General features: G+C 41.4%; 1 protein-coding gene across 1 annotated transcript in view; it reads left to right on the forward strand.

Annotated features, from left to right (window-relative positions):
- HMCN1 (hemicentin 1) overlaps positions 1–21,544 on the forward strand; it is a 5,606,893-nt gene that overhangs the window by 634,823 nt on the left and 4,950,526 nt on the right. The gene's annotated exons all lie outside the window — the stretch shown is intronic.

Consider the following 21,544-nt stretch of genomic DNA (forward strand, 5'->3'; position numbering starts at 1 on the left):
TAAATAGGCAGTAACAGAATATCAATGAATGAGACTACCCCCGACTGCAATTACTCGCTATGCAGGAATTCTAACAGGCAATAAAATCTAGCTAGCACTAACTGAAAAAACAGAGTTAAAACTTCCAGTTCAGTTAATATTCAATACAACACAAAAAAATCAATTTAAATAATGTATCATTTGAAAAAAAGTGCAGATAGAAGGTTCTTAAATTCTCTTATATGTCCAGTTGAATACAGTTAGATATTAGCCGGCCAAAGCTCAGGTTTTAAGCAGAAAATATTCCAAAATGTCCCACTTAAATAGGCAGTAACAGAATATCAGTAGATGGGACTACCCCTAACTGCAATTACTGTCTATGCAGGAATTCTAACAGGCAATAAAAGCTAGCTAGCACTAACTAAAAAAGCAGAGTCAAAACTTCCAGTTAAGTTAATATTCAGTGCAGCACACATAAATTAGTTAAAATGCTGTATTATTTGAAAAAAGTGCAGATAAAAGGTACTTAAATTCTCTTATACGTCCAGTTGAATACAGCTAGATCTTAGCTGGCTAAAGCTCAGGTTTTAAGCAGAAAATATTACAAAATGTACCACTTGAATAGGCAGTAACAGAATATCAATGAATGAGACTACCCCTGACTGCAGTTACTGTCTATGCAGGAATTCTAACAGGCAATGAAATCTAGCTTGCACTAACTGAAAAAACAGAGTCAAAACTTCCAGTTCAGTTAATATTCAATGCAACACAAATAAATCAATGAAAAATGCTGTATTATTTGAAAAACGTGCAGATAAAAGGTACTTAAATTCTCTTATACGTCCAGTTGAATATAGCTAGATCTTAGCCTGCCAAAGCTCAGGATGTAAGCAGAAAATATTCCAAAATGTACCACATAAATAGGCAGTAACAGAATATCAATGAATGAGACTACCCCCAACTGCAGTTACTGTCTATGCAGGAATTCTAACAGGCAATAAAATCTAGCTTGCACTAACTGAAATGACAGAGTCAAAACTTCCAGTTCAGTTAATATTCAATGCAACACAAATAAATCAATTAAAATGCCGTATTATTTGAAAAAAGTGCAGATAAAAGGTACTTAATTCTCTTATACGTCCAGTTAAATACAGCTAGATCTTAGCCAGCCAAAGTTCAGGTTTTAAGCAGAAAATATTCCAAAGTGTACCACTTTAATAGCCAGCAACAGAATATCAATGAATGAGACTACCCCCGACTGCAACTACTGTCTATGCAGGAGTTTTAGCAGGCAATAAAATCTAGCTTGCACTAACTGAAAAAACAGAGTCAAAACTTCTAGTTCAGTTCATATTCAATGCAGCACAAATAAATCAATTAAAATGCTGTATTATTTGAAAAAAGTGCAGATAAAAGGTACTTAAATTCTCTTATATGTCCAGTTGAGTACAGCTAGATCTTAGCTGGACAAAGCGCAGGTTTTAAGCAGAAAATATTCCAAAATGTACCACTTAAATAGGCAATAACAGAATATCAATGAATGAGACTACCACCGACTGCAATTACTCTCTATGCAGGAATTCTAACAGGCAATAAAAGCTAGCTGCCACTAACTGAAAAAAACAGAGTCAAAACTTCCAGTTCAGTTAATATTCAATGCAACACAAATAAATCAATTAAAATGCTGTATTTGAAAAAAGTCCAGATAAAAGGTACTTAAATTCTCTTATACGTCCAGTTGAATACAGCTAGATCTTAGCCGGCCAAAGCTCAGGTTTTAAGCAGAAAACATTCCAAAATGTACCACTTGAATAGGCAGTAACAGAATATCAATGAATGAGACTACCCCCGACTGCAATTACTGTCTATGCAGGAATTCTGACAGGCAATAAAATCTAGCTAGCACTAACTGAAAAAACAGGAGTCAAAACTTCCAGTTCAGTTAATATTCAATGCAACACAATTAAATCAATTAAAATGCTGTATTATTTGAAAAAGTGCAGATAAAAGGTACTTAATTTCTCTTATACATCCAGTTGAATACAGCTAGATCTTAGCCGGCCAAAGCTCAGGTTTTAAGATGAGTTTTTTTCTGCAATTGGTGTTTCAGGGAGCAAAACTCCTTAATCTCCCTTGCAACTTATATCTCCTTACTTAATATAACAAACTGTGTTTATGCCAGCATAAAGAATGGAGTTAACCCCCAAACGGAACAAGTCATTACTCTTTCTCACCAAAACAAATGGACATGTACTTGTGGCTATCATAGCCAATGGAGACACATTCTCAATAGTTCATAATATTTGTTTACACGTTGTTAGCCAGACTACTGCCCGTAGGCTAGCAGTCCCTTTTCATGAGAGACACTGACTGGGAGAAGTCTGGTAAGGACACCAGGAAGAATGTATATGGACAATGGAAGTAAAAAAAAAAACAGAGAAATGGGACGTTAACAGAAATAGTGCAGATTTCAGAAGTCAGCTAGAAAAGCATATTGCATTGTAAGGACAGAATTATGTATTAGGTTTGGTAAATTTATTTATTTATTTTATTTTATATTTGATGACCAGGTTTGTCCGACTGGGCTACAAATGCCCATTTTCAGAGGAGGCCTGAGAAGAAAAGCTCCAACAGAAAATAGAAATTTTACATAATGAATACATATAGAAATACATTCATCAGTACCACAGATTAGTGCATTACAGTGCCACACATTACATTCATCAGTACCACACATTATTTCATTACAGTGTCATACATTAAACTTTGGCAAGTGAAATACATAGAAATACATTCATCAGAGGGATACATTCATAATTACATATATATATATATATATATATATATATATATATATATATATATATACATAATAGTGCAATAGTTACATAGCTGAAATATTTTACTAGTTATATTTGTACAGTGATGTACCAAGAGGAGAAGATAAAGTAGTAAGTTTGTTTATTGAAGGGAAGGAAGAGAGAAGAGAAGTAGAAGGTTATAGGGAAGTGTTTATGTGGGATAATTACATTGGCAAGTCCATTTTTCATGAAGGCATTTTGTTGTAGTGGTTTTGAATTAATTGGGATGTTCAAGGGATCTTATATCTAGTAGTAGGCAATTCCAGGCCTTGGAAGGGTTAAAGCTATAGACTAGGTGACCCATTTTGGTCATTGGCTTGTAGACTTTTAGTAGGCCTTGTTCAGAAATGCGGAGTAATCTAGTGGGTAGGTAATGAGAGGTTAGAGATGAGATAGTTGGACAGAAAGAGGGTTTGTAGAGAATGAAATGAGTAATCTGAAACAGATTGTACCGAAGCAGTGTTCCAGGAGTGGGTGGTATAGTTTACATTGCATATAAATTTGGTTGAGAAAGGAGTACAGATCTTTTGGTTGCTTTCAATAAATGTGTTAAAATAAGAAGGTGTTACAGCAGTAAAGTTTTATGGAAAAATTAATAGGGTGTAGATGAGAAATTGGGGGTGTATTTCATTATGTAGGGTTGATTACAAAGTTTTAAAGAAAACATTGCAAGTCAGGCATATGAAAGGAATAACAGGTGTTTTGTATGACAGGATATATGGAGTGTCAGGAAAGCAGGTGAAGGAAATGTTAATTATGGTTAAAGAAGTTTTGGATGAAACAAAAGAGAAAGGAGTAGTTAGATTAATTTCATAGGTTCATAAGTTAGTACTAGGCTAACTGCCCTTATGGGCCATTTTTAAGCCTAGCCAATTGCCCATGTCAGACTCAAACACTGTACATTGTGTTTCTAAGGTAAGCACCTTAACCATTATGCCAACCTCATTTTACATAGATAAGATATTTGATAAATTCAGATTGTATCAAAGTCTAGGGAATTTTAAATAGTTATGGTATGAGGAAAAATGTATTCTTTTTAAGAGCAGTTTATATGACCAGTCATAGGTTAAGTTGTTAATAAATGGATTTGTGAATTAAATCATGAAACTCAATAAGGAAGAGAGAGAGCATGAGAGAGACAGAGGTTCTTCTACATGGGGTATTACTTTGTTTAGTAACTAATTTGATATATAGAAGGGCTAATTGGTTAAAGATGCAAGGTGGGAATCAAAGAAGGGGCAGTGGTTTCTGTGATTTTAGCTTATGCAGAGAAAGTGGTACTAATCGCTAAAATAAGTTATGGGTAGTGGGATTGTTGAAAGAAGTGGAGAGGAATTTAGGTGTATGGGGTTAAGCATACCTAAATGAAAATAAAATAATGTTAAGTTAGGTGGCATTTGATTTGCACTGAAGGATGTCAAAACACTGGGACATTTTTTTGTAGAAAGGAGAGCTTGTAAAAGCATTTAGGAGACATGATTAAGAAAAATGAAATAAACTGTACCTTTATAGAAAGTAGTTAAAATATATTTTAATAATATTAATGTAATTTAATTATTGGGACTTTTTGAATGTTTTGGTAGGATATTTGGCAGACATTTATATGTTAAGTCTGAAAAGAGAGAAAGAACTAATAGATATTTGTTTATGTTTTCTTTTGGAAATGGAGGTTTAACCAAGTAAAGAGGATGATTTTACATAATAGTGAAAAAGGGATGGGTTTATTGTATCCTGGAGATTTTTTTAGTATTGCTGCATTTGTTTTTGTATTGTTGCTTGTTTCCCGCCTTTCTGAAGTAGTATAGTCCAGTTCCCAGGCATTGCTGGCTTCAGGACTTTATTTCTTGTGACCAGAGCTATTCCAGACCATATTGTGTTTGAGGGAGGTCCTTCTGCTTACCAGTGAGAGTTGGAAGCATTGTACAGCCAATCTAGCACTAGAGGAGTGGTTTCAGCACTGAAATTGTAGCTTATTGGCCGTTTTGGGCTGATTTCAATCCCTTTATTCTGTCTGGCATAAAAACGCATGTTTGCACGCGTTTGTGCTAGTGTTAGATCAGCGGAACCTGTTTGGGCATCCTGCAGAGTAATTCAGCACCAGTATAGAGAAAAAGAGACCTTTTGGTTGACTGCAAGTACTTTTTGGCTTAAATTGCTCGATTTTGCCATCTGCTGTTCATTTCTGCTGTTTCTGTACTTTTAGCTACTGTATTTTATTGCATCTCAGCTATTTAAATCATTTTTATTACTGTGCACTTGTTTTCTGCCTGTTTTAAAAGTTTTAAACTGCATTTACTGTTTTTTGACTGTATTTTCTGATTTAGGCAACACACTCAAGTGCGCTTGCCTTTTCAGAGCATATCCACTGTTTATTGCCTGTCCTTGCCTGCTTTTCTGAAACCCCCCCCCAGAAAAGCTCTTGTTGCTTGTTTCCCGCCTTTCTGAACTAGTATAGTCCAGTTCCCAGGTATTGCTGGCTTCAGGACTTTATTTTGTGTGACAAGAGCTATTCCAGACCTTATTGTGTTAGAGGGAGGTAGCCTCACAGCAAGAGGTTCTCTGGTTCGATTCTCGGCTGGGGTGCCTTCTGTGCGGAGTCTGCATGTCCTCCCTGTGGTCGCGTGGGTTTCCTTCGGGTGCTCCGGTTTCCTCCCACATCACAAAGACATGCAGTAGGTGGATTGGACACTCTAAATTGGGCCTAGGTGTGAGTGTGTGAGTGTGTGTGCCTTCTGTGGAAGATTGGGCGCTGGGCTGGCAACTCGACACTGTAAAAACTCCACTGCCAATCATGAGCAGACAGATGATCCGCTGTGGCGACCCCTAACCAGGAAAAGCCGAAAGAAGAAGATTGTGTTAGAGGGAGGTCCTTCTGCTTACCAGTGAGAGCAGGAAGCATTGTACAGCCAATCTAGCACTAGAGGAGTGGTTTCGGCACTGAAATTGTAGTTTATTGGCCGTTTTAGGCTGATTTTAATCCCTTTGTTCTTTCTGGCATAAAAACGCGTGTTTGCGAGATTTTGCGCATTGCGCAGCACCGCGGGACTAGTGTTAACTATTCCAGGTGCCAGAAAGTCAAAGTTTCCATTAAAACTTGCTGTCTTTTCAGTCATAGCACTAAAATCTGTATCCCTGTGACTTGCACTCGCGCTAGAACTACTAGAAAGCACTAAGAAGTTGTAAATTAATACAAGCACTAAAGTCCTTCCTGTTAACAAGGGAAATTAACTGTAGGCACTAAGAAACCTAAAGTTGCAAATTACCTTGCCAAGGTAAGGGAAAACAGCTCTTGTATTTTACTAAATATCACGTAGCCAGGCATGTCCAAGGGTCAGCTTTCCATGATTCCTCCTGTCCACCTGGTGAATCTGGGCATACTGGGACAATGTAGCAATTGCCTCATGTACACAGACAACCCTCTCCTCCTACCACCAAACACTACCACCTGCGAGAGATGCAATTACATAGCCAAACTGGAAGCAAAGCTCTCTCCAGCCAAGACTGTGGTAGACAGTCAAGAGGCGAAGGTAAAAATCTGCACTACACCTCAAGCAGCACATAGCCTCACAAATCCCACACCATCAACACCCACACATAGAAACACGAAACCCACATAAGCGGAGGCCCTTAACATTAACCTACCCAAGTAATGAGGACCTCCGAAGCCGAAACACAAACACCAATCACAACCAAAGCGAGACGTAGCTCACAACACCAGTGTGCCACACAAAAACAGCCCCTAAGGCAAGACAACGTACCAAACACTTTAGTCATAGGTGACTCTATAGTCAGGCACACTGATATCCCACTTACCAGGCTGAACAAGGAGAAAATTACAGTCAGCTGCCTGTCGGGTATATATATAAAAAACACGCGCATGCACACACACACACACACACACACACACACACACACACACACACACACACACACACACATATTGTAGAACAGAGCGTATGTGCTGTATCTTTAAGAAGTGTTTCAAGAACTGAACGTGCATATAAATAGCAAGCATGTGCTAGCTTCAGTACCATTTTGAGAGTGCCCCAGAGAGTGAGCATGTATACGCGTAATAGCTAGTTTGTATATTACATTACCTAAGTTAAAGTTAATAAGCCTCAGTCCTGATGTGTTTGTATATAATAAAGCTGCTTGAACAGAACCCATGAAGTCTCATCTATTACATCCTGACTAGACGAGCGGCATATATAGATCTACTTTGGAAGCTCGAACTTTCAAAACTTCAAACTTCATTTGGTTGAGACCATAACAGCGATGTTTTGAAAGTTTGATACTTTAATAAAAAAAATAAAAATATATATTTTTTTACGTTTATGGAGGGGGCAAGCATCCCTGCACTCCACACCCACTGCAAATTAAATATACCAAACCCTTGATCACACTACAGTGAAGAGAACTGTAAATTTCTCCACCTTTCTTCCTTCCTTCCCTCTTACTTCCTCTCTCTTTTAACATTTACACATTGAACACCTTCTTTTTTCACTTTGCTGCAAGTGTATATAGACACCCCCTGTGAATTAAATATACCAAATCCGAGATCGCACTACAGTGAAGAAAAAATTTAAATCTGAAGTTGTTAATCTTCTTCCTAGTCATCACTGATGGGCTCGGTTCCGAGCCCTCGGAACCGAGTCGGCCTTATACCAAGCTTGCGTGCACCAAAAACTCTCGAGCTAAGCTGCTACACACAGTGCCCTTCACTCAGTTACCTCGGATCTCATTTGCCGCGCAGCCATATAGCAACGTTTCACCAAGCTCTCCAGCTAAGTGATTTATCTTTATAAATTTACAAGTTTTTGTGGAATTTTTTCTTTCTACACTCAGCTCCACCCCACAGGTATCCCTTTCGTACCATTGTTGGTATTGGCCTTTCTACCCTTGTGGTATTCCATTACCATTGTTGGTATTTCCTCTTTCTTCATTTTCCTCACTTTCCTAACTCTTTCTCTTTGTGTGAGTGTTCGCTATTATGTCTGAGAAGAAGGGAACTACGAAGTTTAAACACTGCTCTTCTTGCAGTGGTAAACTTCCGAATAGCGACCTTCATGAAGAGTGTGTGTACTGTATGGGGGTTCTGCATTTGTCGGCAAAATCCCCATGTGATATTTGTGCTAGCTTCAGTCAGCTGACGCTGAATGAGCATTGTAATAAATTGATCCTGTAGGGCCTACTTTCATTGCCTTTTTCAGAGGCTATTTCTGCGACGGAGGTCTCATCCCCTCCTTCCGTGGACAAGAAACGTCCTCGCTTGGATCCCTCTTCACTGGCTGATGACAGGGGTAAAAGCCATAAGCACAAGGCCCAAAAGTCTTCCTCCAAGCACTGTACTACCTCCTCGGTTACGACTACCTCGGCTCCGAGTTCAGCTCCAGTGAAGCATACCGAGGTTGCCTCGTCAGCGCCTACCCTGTCTTCGACGACTACGGCGCCATCTACTACCTTGGTTCCGATCACTTTGTCTGCTTTTGTCTTGACACCAACGTTGCCCATCTCCATTCCGATGTTGGTTCCGACAACAACTTCAGAGCTGTTCTTGACATCCACCCCTGTTGTGACCTCGGCTCCGAGCCTCTTCTCGGCTGCAACCATTCCTTTGTTGCCGGTTTCTAAGCTGGAATCTTTGGTGCTGTTCTGTGATACGCCACGGACTAAGTACTCATCACCTGTGAACCCGTTTGCTGGACAAGCCTGCAGCCCCTTTTTGGACCAGCCTGAATCCCCCTCAGGGGCATCGGTAAGATCCACCAGGAGCCTTTCAGAATTGGATGTAGTGCACCTTTTCGACCAGCTGTTGATCACCAGGAGAATTTCAAACTTGCCTAGACCCCATCCCACTCCAGGCTTTGGGTCTACTACACCGGCGACCCCTACATACTGTCCTCCTTTGGATCCCTCGGTTCCAAGGCTCATATATCTGACATTTTCAAGAGGACCCCCTTCTTTGGCTCCAACATCGACAGTGTCTGAGGTCTTGAGGCCCCTTTGGGTGTCGGTTCCGTCGGAACCCACCCTTCCTCAATCTCATGCTTGGGGGGGTGGAACCTCCAGTTCCGGTCTCGGTTCCGACTGTGTTGTTGGTCCCGGCTTCGGTTCCGAGGGTGACTACCTCCCCGAGTTTGCTTGAGGCTCCGTCTCTGGGGGCAGACCGTGTGGAGCGAGGTGTGACTCCGGTTCCAATTTTGTCTTCTTCGGTTCCGGACTCCCACTCCTCTTCGGGCGGGCCCGCTTTCTGGGTGATGGAGAGGGTGCTTGCTTCTAGCAATCCTCCAGCGTTGGTCATCCCTCCAGTTCCTTCTGAGCCACAGCTGTCAAAGGCCACCCCCCCAGGACTCCGAGAGCACAAGGCCCAGGAAACCCCTGTCCGGGGTATTTCCCTTTCTGAGTCTTCTTCGGATGCTCCCACCGAAGAGCCCCCTCTGAAGTGGGCGTGTAAGAGGAAACACATGGACTTCCCAGATGAGTCCCTCACAGAAGATACGGACTACGATGATGGGGAAGGATCACCCCCTGATGATGACTCCTTTGGAGACATCCTGGAAATCTTGAAACAGAGGGGTGACTGGAAGCCCTCCAATCCTTCCTCGGAGGAATCCGTATTCCTGCAGTCCTTTCACTCTCGGCCCTCTACTTCTTGGATGCCCCCCCCCCGCCGATGAGTTGGTTAAGCTCATCGTGCAGCAGGCGTGGAAGAAACCGGACACTGTTGAGGCCATCCCCAGGAGATCAGAATGTACTCTCCCCTCCAGAGGATCAACTCCATTGGTCTAGAGGTTTGCCCGTGGACACTATGGTGGTGGCAGCAGCCATGAAAAAGGACCTTGCAGAAGAGAGTCCTGCTGTCCACCCACCCAACAGAGAGTGCCAGGCAGTGGACAGGTTAGGGAAGTGAGTTTTTGCGTCAGCGACCTTTGCATTCAGGTCTCTCAACTTTTTGGCACATTTTGCGAGGCTCCAAAGAGATCTTATCTCTGAACTCTCCAGGACCCTTGCGGGCCAAGTTTCAGATGGAGCACGTGATAAAGTTGCTTTCCAACTTGCCACCCTAGAGTCAATATCCAATTCGTCCATGAGGTTGCTGTCCCACACAACCAAAGGAGTGGCTAGAGCTGCGGGTGCAGGCGTAGTCATGAGACGCCATGCCTAGATGTGCATTTGTGACCTCACAGACTCCTTCAAGTCTTCCTTTTTAAATGCCCCTATCGAACCATCAGCTCTGTTTGGTGCTAAGGTCAAGGATACATTAGCCAGGTGCAAGCAAGACGGGAAGACCTTGTCTGCTGTGGGCCTAATCTTTTCCAAACTGCAGTGTTCCTTCTCCAGGAACCAGAGGAGTGGGAAGATGTGGCACAAGAAGTCTCAAGGTTTTTTCCATGATGCATGTGGTGAGGACTCCCCCAGAGGCAGAGGGGGTTCCAATAATGGAAGATGCCCCTTTCAGGGCAGAGGGGATCCCCGGAACCAGGGCTGCAGAGATTCCTTCTTGGGTAGACCGTATCAGCGCTCCTGAAGCGCTGCCCAGTTGCTTTCCTCTGGAAGCAGTCGGGGCGTGTTTTTGTCTGCACCAAGCTGCCTGGCTCTCTATTACAAATGATCAGTGGGTGCAGAGAATCATTACCAGACGCTACCACATTCCCCTAATATCTTATCCAAGACATCCGAAATCCCTTCCTGATGTTCCACCCAGTCAAAGGGAGGAGGCAGCTTACGAAATACGAAAGCTATGTCAAAAATGAGCCATCCAGCAGGTCCCCCCAGACCAGTGCGGATCAGGGTTCTACTTAAGATTCTTTATGGTGCCAAAGAAGAAAGGGGACTGGAGGCCCATTCTGGATCTCAGCCAACTAAACAAATCGGTAGTTTAGACCAAATTCTGCATGGTCACGATTCAATCCATCCTTCCATTTCTGCGGGAGGGTGTGTGGATGTGCTCATTAGATCTCCAGGATGCGTATTACCATATCAAGATGGACAAGCGCTTCTGGAGCCTCCTTCGCTTCCGGTTGGGAGCCAGTTACTACCAATTCAGAGCCCTGCCTTTCGGTCTCTCGACGGCCCCCAAAGTGTTTACAAAATGCCTAGCAGTGGTAACAGCTCATCTGAGACTTCAGGGATTCCAGGTGTTTCCATACCTAGACGATTGGCTCCTCTCTGCCCCCACCAAACATCTACTGGTCAGCGCCTTCCACTATACCTTAGTTTTAGCGGAGTCGCTGGGCATCACCATACACTGGGAGAAATCCAACCTTCAGCCCTCTCAACAATTGGAATTCATAGGGGCAATATTCAACACCCAGTCAAGTCTGATCTGTCTTCCTCTTCACAGGCTTCAGAGATTAAGGGCACAAGCTCAAGTGATACTCTGTCGAAGAAAGGTGCCTGAAAGGGAAGTCCTCCAGGCTCTGGGGTCTATGGCTGCAGCCATCCCTATTGTTCTCCTAGCCAGATTGCACATGAGATTACTATAATGGCTCCTTCAGGTCTAGTGGATACCCAGTCTTCACCCCCTGAGCTCACAAATTCTCATCACCAACCCTTTCTGGTGGATGAGTACAGATGAAAATCTTTGGTGTCACCCCTTTCAGGCTTCCCAGCCCAGTGCCACGGTGACCACGGATGCTTCCCTAATGGGGTAGGGGGGGCCACTTCCAGGGAAAGTCTCTCCAAGGTACGTGGTCCAATGTAGAGGTCAACTTGCATATCAATGTCCTGGAGTTAAGAGCGGTGCTATTGGCGTTGCAAGCTTTCCATCCGGAACGATTGCTGTCCAGTCAGACAATATGTCAGTGGTCTGGTACATAAACAAGCAGGGAGGGACCAAATCCTACCCCTTATGTCGCAAAGCCATGAGAATCTGGCAAAGGGTGATAGCTTCCAACCACTTTCTGATCGCAACGCATATCCCGGGGAGCTCCAACATGATTGCAGACAGGCTAAGCAGATGCATCCTCCATCCTCACAAGTGGTCTCTCAATCTGAGTGTGGTGGCATAAATTTTCAGCCGTTGGGGCAAGCCATGCTGCAACCTTTTCACCTCCCCCTCAAACACAAAATGCAGCAGCTACTTTGCCCCCTATCCCCTTCACGGGGAGTCACTGAGAGACGCTTTGTTCACGATTGGCCCATGGGTCTCCTTTATGCTTATCCTCCGATTCCTCTGATTCCCCTTGTTCTAAGGAAAGCTATTCGGTTGAGAAGCAAAGTGATCCTTATTGCCCCATTCTGGCCTCGTCAGGTATGGTTTCCCTTCAACCTCATCTGCTGCAACCTCCTTGTATCCTAGACACTCGTCAGGACCTCATATCTCACCCACAAGGGCTGACTCCCCCAAATCTGTCCACGATCAAGCTAACAACTTGGTTTCTCCACTTCCGTTAGTTGCCAGAGGAAACCCTCTCTTCTCCCATCCGTGATATTATCTTGGCCTCTCATAAACCATCCACCAGGAAACTTTACAGGGACAAATGGAAAAGATTCTCTATTTGGTCACATAATCAGAAGCTCGATCCATTCTCAGCCCCCATAGCCACTATTCTTCATTACCTGGCTGAACTCTTCAACAATGGGGCATCAGCTCTAGCAGCTGTTTCCAACTTCCATAATGGTTTAGATGGAGTCCCGCTTGTTTCCTCTTGCCTTTACAAGACTTTCCTCAAGGGTATTTTCTACAGCAGGCCTCCCTTCAGGCAGCCGGTGGAGGCATGGAATCTCTCCTGGGATCTGCAGTCTCTTTCTCTGCCCCCTTTTGAGCCTGCTGTGACATGTGATCTAAAACTCCTGTCATGGAAATCCTTATTTCTGGTGGCTGTCACCTCAGCCAGATGAACTTCTGAATTGCAAGCGTTATGTATCAAGAGCTCTTATCTGATCTTTCATAAAGACAGAGTATCACTTCGTACTAACCCATCCTTTCTCCCCAAAGTGGTTTCTGACTTTTCGATTAACCAGTCCATTGAGCTCCCTGTATTCTTCCCAAATTATTCAAATAAGGGAGAATATTGCCTACATTCCTTGGATGTTCATAGACAATTACGTTTCTATCTGGACAGAACTAAATCCTTTCACAAGTTGGACCAGCTTTTCAATTCCTTTGCGGGTACTAGAATGGGAGGTGCAGTATCGAAAGTTACTTTGTCTAAATAGCTCAGGGATTGCATTGCCTTTTCATATTCGCTTACGGATGGATCTAAGCCTGGCCAAATCTAAGCTCACTCAACTAGGGCTATTGCAGCATCGGTTGCCTTCCACTCTAGGGCCTCCATGGATGACATTTGTGCAGCTGCCATTTGGGCTAAGCCTCATAACTTTATCAAGCATTACAAATTGGATCTGATCTCCAGGGGAAGAGCGGCCTTTGGTTCAATGGTTCTCTGGAATGTTCTTCCATAAGGGCCACCCAGGTTCTCCAAGTAGTTGGGGACTCTGTCCCATCAGTGATGAATTGAAAGAAGATTAACAACTTTAGATAAAGAAGTTATGTCTTACCAAAACGTTCCATCTGAGTTGTTGATCTTCTTCCAGTCATCACACCCTCCCGCCGACCCCCTCCAAAGGTTCCTGGCGGATCTTCTATGTCTTTGTGGTGTCTTAGGGTTTCTGCGCAGAGATGGCCTCTGACTTGTTGTTTCTTCTATATATTGCATGCAAACTCGATCTGAGATAACTGAGTGAAGGGCATTGTGAGTAACAGCTTAGCTCGAGAGTTTTTGGTGCACGCAAGCTTGGTATAAGGCCGACTCAGTTCCGAGGGCTCAGAACTGAACCCATCAGTGATGACTGGAAGATCAACAACTCAGATGGAACATTATGGTAAGACATAACTTCTTTTTTCCCATTCCTCGCTGTATGGCGATCTCCATTTAAACTGTTCAAAGTTCCAAAATGTCAATCTTATGGTCTCGATCACATGACATTAAAAGTTTTAAAACTTCGAGCTTTCCAAAGTAGATCTATATGTGTGTGTGTGTGTGTGTGTGTGTGTGTGTGTGTGTGTGTGTGTGTGTGTGTGTGTGTGTGTGTAGATATATATATATATATATATATATATATATATATATATATACATACACGCATACACATACTGCAAGAAAGAGTTGGACAAATCTGGAATCTTCACTGTGTAATACCTTAAACTTCCTATAGTGAAGGCTCATGAGGTACATGCAAATGACCCCTTAAGAACATAATAGTGTTTCAGCTACAAGGTTTCAGAATGCCATCAAGTTTTTCTTTTTAAGTCTTTATGGGTATACACAGACCATTAAAGCCAAGCTTCATTAACTGTAAGCATGCCATATTTTGGACTTTTTGTGACCTCATCAGTATATCATAAGTGGATCGTGTGGTTATAATTTAGAAACACAGGGCTTTAAACCCTGCTGATGTCCATAAACATTAAGGTACCTGCAAAATATCCAAACAACCTGCAGGAAAATAATTTGCTTCTTACTAAATATACTAACTCAGAGTTTGCCATATGTGGGGTATATAGTAAAAAAAATTTAAAAAAATTGTTAATGGAAGCAGCTGTTTAAGTAAACTTACCATAAGAATAGATGTTCGAATGATCACTGATGCAGAATCCTAAGCTATATGGGTTATATCCTGCATAGGCTGTAACAGTCATCTGTTATATCATATGCCGGATGTAACCCATGTAGCTTAGGCTACTGCAGCAGTGATCACTATGAAGAACATCATTTTCTGTGTAAGAGCTCAAGTTCTGCAACAGAAAACTGCTTACAGTGCAGACTTGGCTATGTATAATTTATCAAAATGATTACATGTAATACTTTGCTATTTAAAAGAGCCAACCTAGAAAAAAAAGTTATGCTTTTTAAGGAATGATTTGATTGTTAAAGTTATAAAACTTTTTTTTGACTGTTGCTTATTTATGAAATGAACCTTTTACTATTTGAGATGCGTAAGTGCACTTCAGTTGTGGTATTTTATTTTTTATTACTAGTTTGGCACTTCAGATCATTCATCTTATTCCTTTCATCTGTTCTTTTTCTTTTTCTGTATTTCACTTCAGTCATCTGAAGCAAATTTGTTCTTATTGACTTTGGAATTGCAGATTACTACTTATCTTGTATTTTGCAGTTACTTCCTTTACTGGGAAATATACCCCATTACTGCTTTATTTTAATGTTTATTACCTCCAATCCTGATACCTGCTCCCACATAAGGGACAGTTAAACATTTTCTGGTATATTTTCTTAATAAAATTGGAAGTAAAATTACAGTAACTTATTGCAGACTTCTTTTTTTTACATATCAGTATGTGTTAACTGTAAAATATTCTTATTTTAGCTTATGTCCCAAGTATCCCAGTATATGTCAGTATCCTGTGGTTGAACATAATTTGATTTTCATTATTGTTTAATTGTTAAGCACATAACAGGAAGCATGCACTTCCCCATGCTTTTGATATGAACTGATTGGGCTTGGTTTACAGGAGTTTTGTTCAGTGGCGCTTTGTACAGTAATACAGAACTCAAATAATGGAAGAAATACAGGATAATACGTGCTGCCTGAAATCTGTAAGAGAATGTTGAATGAAGAAAAAAAATAATATACTGTACTTGGTGATTATTTTTTGATTATACGCAAAACATCTCAAGGCCTTTCTAGACCGTTAGGACTGAAAGATGTGGCAGGTTGTATATTTTGAGTAAATGCTGTGGATCTGAGAATTTAAATATTTTTGTCTGAATAGTATCTGCATAGCCAAGTCATTTTTGCAAGGCAATAATTATCCTAACGAAATATATAATCTGACCCAAGGGCTAAGAAACAGAACTCAAACTGCTGTGAACCCTGACTCATCAGAAAGTTATTTGGAATAGAAACAGTTGCTTAATTATGGGAATGGAATGTTAAACTTTGTTTATGAAAAAAATGTTTGATTTACACAGAACCAGATTTGCCTTTATCTTGTTAATTGGCAGTAGTTATAATGGTCTAGTTAGACATATTTTTGTCTAACAGTCCTGTTTCTCTGATAATTTTATGTGCTAAGATGCAGTGTCGTCTAAGTAAGATGAAATATCATGGCATGTTAATATATGAGCAGGCAGCAAGTAATATAGCAATTTGCAGCAGAATATGAACTTAGTAGCCATCACATACATCTCTGAATTCATCAAATGAAATATGCTTATGAACTGTATTTTTGTTACTGTTAAGGTTAATACCCTTTTTTGTGAACAATTATTTTAAAGCATAGTCTGTCACCATTATTCCTTTAGTAAAGTTGGGTGGCGGCTCCTCATAACCCCCCCTTCACCTTTAAAACTAGACAGGAGTTGGAGTTTAGGGTTTGGTAGGGCCTTTACTAACAGAGCTAAATGTAATTACTACATGATGACCTTTTTCAGCAGACGTGCATGGGGTTGCTAGCTGAACACTAACTGTGAAGAAGTCTGCATTACTCACAGTTACACAAATTGCTTACAGCCGGCCATCACCCTCTAGCTATACTTATTGCCCTCCTCCTCCTCCTCCTCCCTGGTCATCCTCTTGAAAGAGACTTCTGACAGTTCAGTTTCTGATTCAGGAGAAGCACTGTGCATTCTGTCCTGACCATAGAGCAGTGTAGCTAATGTTTGGCACAGCAATTGGGGCATTGTGGGAGTTTGGCATTGTAGCATTCATGTGTTTATGGACCTGGAAAAATCATATAATTGTGTACTATGGAGTCTGTTTAGGTAGGTACTGCAACAGTATAGGTACTGAGGGCTGCTCATACATGCCATTCAGTCCCTGTATTTGTGAAGCAAGAGATGTGTTTGTATTCTCAGCATTAAGCCAGATACATTGATGGTGCGCATAGGATTCCCCAGAGGAGTCTTGTTTCTCCACATGTTTATTATTTTTAGGAACATGGCTGTTGGTGTGCAACTAAAGTTTGGAGACTTCATTTTAGGACTTTGAAGATTGCATTGTTTTTGCTTGCAGGTAGTGTTCTCTTCCTGTCTTTAAATGATTCTGATCTTCAACATGAACTGGAGTGTTTTTTTTTTCTGATTATGAATTGGGCAAGATAAAAATCAGCCCCTCTAAATCAGGGTTCATGGCTTCTGTACCAGAATAGAGTGGAGTAGTCTTTGGAGATGAAAGGGAAAGAGAAGCTTCCTTAAGTGGAGGGGTTTGAGTATCTTGCAGTCTTGATAAATGTATGAGTGCAACTACTGCCAGTTCTGCAGCATTGCACTCGACTGTGCTGGAGAAGTGAAAGTTAGACTGGAGCACAGAGCTCCCAATTTGCCATTCACACCTTGCCCCTTTCATAGATGGCTACAAATTGTGAGTAGTGACTAAAAGGTTGAGATTGCACATACAGGTAGCAGAAGTTAGGATTTCTGTGTTCACTTTCATGACACAATAAGGGCTTCAGTATTTCAGAATGTATTGGAGTAGAATTGTTGCCATGGGTTAAGTAGAGTCAACTGATAATTGGTTTTGTATACAAGATTTGTGGAACCTTCCTTTGATGCAATTAGTCCTCTGATATACAAGATCATTGCCACTTCTGTTAGGAAGGTGACATTTCCTTCTTTTTTATAGGAGGGTATCATTACCCCAGTCCTTAAAAAGCTTGGGCTAGACTCTAATGATCTTGGTAATTACCATCCCAACTCAAACCTTCCTTTTCTTGGTAAGGTTCTTGAGAAAATGCTATACCATCAGCTGGAGAATCATTTGAGCTCTCATGGCATCCTTGATCCTTTTAATTGGGCTTTAGGTTCAACATAGTACTGAAACAGCTCTTATTAAAGTGTTTAATTACCTCCTAGTTGTGAGGGATCATCATTTTTATTCTGTGTTGGTCCTTGCTTATTGCTGTTCTGCATTTTGCTTGGTGGATCATTCTATTGGACCGAATGGAGCATTATTGCATAATATCTGGTTTGGTTTTTGAGTGATTTGTTTCTTATCTAGTAGGTCAGTGATGGTGAACCAATGACATGCATGTCAAAGGTGACACACACCATGACGTTTTGGATGACATGCTAGCAATTAGCAACACCCGAGTTACCAAAGACACTGTTTTTGCATTCATTGTACATGTGAAGTGCACTGAATTATTTTGTGCCAGGAGTTTTTGACATGCCAAACCCAAAAGGTTCGCCATCACTGTAGTAGGTTGAACCCAAAGAGTGATTTCAGGGGTTAATTTTTCTTCTTCGTATCCTCTCAGGGCACCATTCTAGGTCCATTATTGTTCACCATTTACTTATTGTCACTAGATAACCTTATTCAACAGAGAGGTTTACACTATCACTGCTGTACTAACAACACACAGCTTTATCTCTCATTCCTTCAGGATACTGTGAATGCCCATGCATCTTTTTCTCATGATTTGGAGCATGTTCATCATTCTTACTGTCTCAGTGGCATTTTGGATTTTCTACCAAGTTAACACATTACTTGCCAGCTTTCAAAACCTACGACTCCCCTCCCTCTCTCTTGCTGTGACAGCTGTTTGGTTGGGCACATCCTGAGAGGGAAGCCTACAGCGGTCACATATGTAAATGTGAGTGTTCAGTCTTTCTCTGCCATCCAGAGAAAAAAAGACATCTGAGGCTTCCTAGAATCCAGTGTTAATTTCTCCATCTTGCTGCTCAGAGATGTCACATTTGTGGACTCCCTTCCTCTCATTTTATCATTAGATTTATTGTCCTGTTTGTATTTTTGTGTTTATTTAAAACATTTATTTAAATATTATATTTCTGCCAGTGTTTACAGTAATTCCCATGGAAGTTTCTGTTTGTAGCATGAAATATTTGGCTCCTTTCTTTGACAAATGTTTGTTTTTATTTTTTATGAGGAAATTTCTGTCAGAAGTGCAGTTATTTACTATATGCATGATTCTGCTCCATATGTTTTTAACATTGGAACAAGTTTTTACAGCAAATTAAGTTATTTGAATATACTTGAAGAATTTAAGCTTTCTGATAAGAAACATAGTTTAAATTGCTTTTAAACATTATTTTTTGGAAGTTTAATGTGGTTAAAATGTGTGAAGCTAATTTTTAACACTGGGTTGGCACACTAGTTGCTTTGGTGTTTGGACTTTGTGTAGTGGAAATGATTTAACTTCTGTCAGTTGTAAAATAATTCTGAACATATTTCAAACTGCTTTTGTGGCAATAGAACAGTTGGGCGCTGTGAGGGCATACATATTACTAGAAGCTTTAAGCGCTTATTGTGATACATTATTCAGTGCTGTCAGTTTATTATTCTGGCTTGTATTATGTCCCCAGACTTAAGGGATCCTAACTCTGTTACCTCCATCAAATCCAGTTACACCTAAAAAGAAAAATATAAATAAAATTAATCACCCTGTGATTTGTGATTCTGTCAGGGCCACTGCTCAGCCCACAGAGTACTTACCTTTTGCCCCATCTCCTTTTACTCCAGCTTTACCAGCCACTATGAAATGGGAGTTAGAAATATCCTTTGGGACTGCTCCACTACCTGGCACAGGTATAGGACAGTCCAACCCTTTAGGTACAGGAGTAGTTTGGGGTACAAGACTCCTTGCCAGACATAATATTCTGGCCCTGGATATTTTATGTAGTAGAGAACTTCACAAGGAAAAGAAAAAAAAGCTTCATCATACAGCTGATAATCAGATTATAGCTGTTTATAAGGCTGATGTGGTTTCCTTGGCTAAAAGTATTCTGCAAACAGCTAATTCTGGTGGTTGTTTTCCATACATGTGCTGCAAATGCTAGTTTAGCTAGAGACATTTCTGCTGTTTCAGATAATGATTAGGACTCTGATAAGGACAGTGGTGATTTCCTAGATGACACTGAGTCCAGTCACCCTGATTCTTTGGAAGGTGAACCTGAGCACTTTTCCTTAACATATAGCTAAATTTAGTGATGATTTTCCTTGGGAAGAGTCTGAAACTACCCCAGAGCTAGGCAAGGCATATGGTCTTATGGAGATGCCCAGTTCTGTGGCTATTCCGCTACTCTTACAAAACTTGGAAGATGTTTATACAGCTGCTTGCAGGACACCACTATCCATTCTAACAGTCTGAAAAAGGGCTTAGAGAAAATATAGGGCCTCCTTTAATATGACAGATCTCTTTTCTCATTTGACTGTTGACCCAGATGAGGGAAAATGGTTAGATCTCTGGGGCAAAAGGATGTCTTTTTTTTAGTAATGTAGCCTTTGTAATGCCAAATTATCAGGGTTATATGGGGAAATTTATTTTATAGTCTGCATACAGTTTGGGTGATTTTTACTGCATTTGGCTCAGGTTTCGAAACATGCTTTGAGAGGTGTGCTTGAATGTGCAGATACATTCTAGAGAAATAGTTTCATAGTTTCATAGTATAGTACTAGGCTATCTGCCCTGGGGCATTTGTAAGCCTAGCCATAGTGATGTGGCTTTTGCCACCCCATGAAATGGTACAAAAAATGTACAGAATAAATTTAGAATACTGTGCCTCTGTCTAGAAGTGACACAATGAAGGTCCCCTTATATAATAGAATTAGTTTACTGTGCCCCTGTCTAGCAGTGACACAGATGTGACCCCTGGGGTAAACTTACGATCTCCCATCCACTCATCAAGATTTCTCTTGAAGAGAGTCAGTGAGGGTCTCTGCCTAATACGAACTGGGATCTTGTTCCAAAGCATGGGAAGCCTCTGGGTTATGAATCTATCCCTCCAGCATGTCCTATTCATACTTGTGCCGAGGTTTAAGTCTTTAGCTCTCGTGGTCCTGATGGATTTGGATTTTTTGAGGTGGAGCATGTCCATCAGATCCTGATTGGACATGGCCTTGTACGTCAGGCAGAGATCACCTCTGAGCAGGCGGTATGCTACTGAATAGAGCTGAAGTTTCTTTAGTCTGGCAGAATAAGACATATGTTGGAGACCCTTGATTCTCTTGGTGAGGTACTTTTGTGGTCTCTCCAGCTGTTGCAAGTGCCGGGTGAGGTACATACCAAATGGGGCATTGTACTCAATCATGGGTCTGATGAGGGAGGAATATAGGGGTACAATGACATCCTTGGATCTGGATGTGAATCCCTTCATGATGAGGTGTGCAAGGTAGGATGTTTTTCTAACCACTTTGGCAACGTGGGTGTCAAATGAGAGGTCGCTGTCGACTTGGGTCCCTAGGTCTCTGATTACTTTTTCCGTACTCAGTGGGATGCTGTCTATGTGATAATTTGTGGGTACTTTGTTTTTCCCAAAGGGATGACTATACATTTTTGGCATTTAGTTTAAGGCCGTGACTCGGCACCAGTTGTCCGCTTCTGTGAGGCCTTTTGTAGGATGTGTGTGTCTGCTGGTGTATTGACTATGGCGCTAGTTTGCAGTCATCTGTGAACTTTGTCAGCCACAGCCCTCCCATGTTTGCTTTTAACATCTGAGAAATAAATGCCGAACAAGAGGGGTCCCAGGACAGATCCCTGTGGGACACCACTTGTGACTGGCTTTGAGTCTGACATTGCTCCAGCAATTTTAACTTCATGGGTTCTGTCCTTTAGCCAGTTTGCAACCCATCTAGTGACATAAGGGTTTACTTTTAAGCTGTTGAGCTTATCTATGATGCCTGAGTGGGGTATTGTTTCGAAGGCCTTAGCCAAGTCCAGGTATGCTGTATGGACTGCTTTGCCCTCATCAATGGCTCTAGTGACTGTTTCGAAAAGTCAACCA

The sequence above is a fragment of the Protopterus annectens genome, chromosome 10.part0 (genome assembly GCF_019279795.1).
Source record: "Protopterus annectens isolate FY-2018-M chromosome 10.part0, PAN1.0, whole genome shotgun sequence".
NCBI classification, from domain to species: Eukaryota; Metazoa; Chordata; order Ceratodontiformes; family Protopteridae; genus Protopterus; species Protopterus annectens.